General features: G+C 39.1%; 1 long non-coding RNA gene across 1 annotated transcript; it reads right to left on the bottom strand.

Moving 5' to 3' along the window:
- Positions 1-1,598: 1,598 nt before the first annotated feature.
- LOC110680209 lies at positions 1,599-1,992 on the bottom strand. Its single transcript, XR_002502791.1, has 3 exons — positions 1,810-1,992; positions 1,673-1,741; positions 1,599-1,612 (listed from the first exon to the last, which is right to left on the bottom strand). It is a non-coding gene; the product is annotated as an uncharacterized LOC110680209 (long non-coding RNA).
- Between the last annotated feature and the right edge of the window lie 959 nt (positions 1,993-2,951).

Raw genomic sequence — 2,951 nt, 5'->3', positions numbered from 1 at the left:
ATACGGATGGCTCTGGTTGTGAACCGTTGGTCGATTCGAGTGTGGAGCAAGCCGTTGATTCTCTGGGACCGGCACGTTATGCGAAAACCGACGGGATGGATCTATTTCAAGGTTTTGAGAAGGGCCGGTGCAACTACTCTGTGTCCGCCAAAAGAAGGTCTCTGCCATCGAAACTCGACGTGAAGGTTCGGAATCCTTCGAGATTGTTCCAGCGACGGAGCTTGATTCATCGACCCGATAGCTAATTCCTGCATTCCGGCGCTCAGTGCTAATGGATTTATAGAGCAACTCAGCAGGGACTCCGGCGCTGGGAATGATCAGGAGGGTTTGGTTCCGGGAGCGTCGACCGAGTACTACCACTCCGAGCAGTTACTTGGTTCCAAAGCTGCATTTTACCATTTGCATGTTCGGACCAACTGGATTCCCATTGCGGTGCGCATTCGTAGCTTCGATCCACTCATGCGTTCTGGATATTGAACCGTTCTTAGAAGAGCCATTGTCGCTCATTGCTTGCTCCAACAGATGATACTTTTGCTCCAGGTATGTCTTTTCTCTTTCTGCTTCCTCCGCTGCGATTGTACGTTGCCGTTCTGCTTCACGCCGCTCGATGTTTCTTATCTCCTCTAGCATTTGAAGTTTCAGTCTAGCGACGGCTTGCGAGGAGCGACTTGATGACACCGATGGAGCCTCCGATCCGTTTCGGGACTGTGCAGTGATGTGACGAACGAAGGTCTTTGGTTTTCTCCCTTGGGTTGATTCGACTCATCCGCCAATGATAGAGCTGTGTGACTTGCTGTTATTTCAGGTCGCTGCTGGTAATGCTGTTGCTGTGACTTCTGCTGATGCTGAGGTGGTATTGTGGGCCGCTTTGAGTATGATTGGACGACTGCCCAGATGGGTCAACGTTTCCTTGACGAAGAGCTGCAGAAGAACTGTTTTCCTGGACACCTTTCGCTGATCCGCATTTGGTACAACTCCAGGGAAAATTCCTATTTTGCTGCGAAACTCCTACACATTGGAAGTGATGCCACTTGGAACAGACCTCACATTGCACCATTTCGTCCAAATCTTGTCCGCTGCATACTTGGCAGTGTTCGTGACTCCTCCGAAGCTGCCGTGACCACCACTTGCACACCACTATTTGCACAAAGATTTGCACTATTCGTCTCACCAACCACTTTGCCCGACCGTAAGGTTCGACTTGACATGACCGGCTAATTCTCGTTTCCGTATGTAAAATGAAAATAATAAATGTTTGGAAATGCCAACTAAGTTCAGAGGTTCCGTAATAATAATTCCGGAAATGAAACAACCGGAAACTGAGTTTTGGTTCCAATCCGGATAATTATTATTTTCCTGCGAAGAATCAATATGTTTTAACGAATTCATCTTGCGTTCATTGAACAGTATAACGTTCGCTTAAATTTAAGTTCAATCTGTGTGTTTTATATAATAATTTATCATTTAAATTGTCTTTTTCGTTGACTTACGTTTAGTCCTGTTTTTCTGTCGAGTCCAATCCGTACAGTCTTTGAACCAGTCTAATGTCTAGTCGAAGAACCAGTTAATGTAATAGAGATGTAATCTGATCGCTAGCCTACTATGAACCGTACTGTAATGTTTAAGATAGCTTTTAACAAATGCATAGTTTTAAGGAATAATCTAACTTTACCACATTAACTCATAAAGTTTACTAATTACTTTAGGTTAAGTGCATGATTGCCCTCCGGCGAGTAGTTTCCTGCAGAATCACACTAATATTAGGCTCAACAATTACTTCGTCATCTCATAGATCATCATAGATACTACCTCTTAAATGAAGCTAATGAATGTACGTAATTAATATATAAGAAATTCACTAGTAATTTTACAAAAATCTGCGCTATCTTAATCTGCACTTCTCATTCAACTTTGCAATTCAATATAAACAATATCCCTGCAACGTCCCATCAAACTGTTATTCCAATGCGTTCCGTTTTTACTGTACCTATCGGTTGGGACTATAATCGTCTATAGAGACCAAAAACAGAGTGGCCGGCTGGCGTTAAATCGCCAACACCACCGTTATAGAATCGAAATGATCGAGCCTACATTTTTGAAGCATACAAGAAACCTGCTCACATAATGAGCCTATTGTTTCGCCCAAATTGAATTTGATATGGCGAGAGTTCATGCCTTCGGAAAACGAACATGGCTAAACGAATAAAAATACTACAAAGGTTTGCACATCACTTCACATATCCCATACTGGGTGACGTCAATTTAGTACATATAGCCTAGACACAAACCTTTATGACAATTTACGTTACACTGAGCTCAATCAAATTCGAATTCAAATAATTTTGCTTAAAAGAGAAAAACGTCAAAGTTATTATTTAATAATTTTTTAATGAAAAAAACGTAAAACGTTACAAACTCAATTTGGACAAATTTCACTATAAAATTGAATTTTCAATTTGACGTTATTTCCAACGGGATAATATCGGGTATCGAAGATAGCTAATAGATTCCCGACATAACAAAATTATATCACCTTATGATATTATGATATAAAAATTTAATCGAACATAGGTTGATACAATTTTGATGCAGGATGTTGTTAAAATAATAAAAATAAAACAAAAAATGTAATAAATATAATAAAATGTGTCTAAATCTATCAAAAACATATCAAACTCAGTTATAATTTTCAATACAATGTATCAAAATTATAATAATGTGTAATTATCGGGTAACTCATTTTGTTTACAAGTTTTTTTGATCAATATAGGAAAACAAGCAATTTAATATTGGAATTGTGTAGCAACAAGTTAATTTTAAATCGCTTGCAATTAGTCAATTATTAAATGATGATCAAAATATGTTGTTAACAAATCCAAGAGATGTTTTTTTTATTCTCCCCAAATGAATACAAAGTGACTCATTTTTATCATAAGTTAGTAGGCTGATAC

The sequence above is a fragment of the Aedes aegypti genome, unplaced genomic scaffold, assembly GCF_002204515.2.
Source record: "Aedes aegypti strain LVP_AGWG unplaced genomic scaffold, AaegL5.0 Primary Assembly AGWG_AaegL5_hic_scaff_1044_PBJ_arrow, whole genome shotgun sequence".
NCBI lineage: Eukaryota > Metazoa > Arthropoda > Insecta > Diptera > Culicidae > Aedes > Aedes aegypti.
The sequence above is the reverse complement of the archived record's forward strand: the minus strand, read 5'-3'. Positions and strand labels throughout refer to the sequence as shown.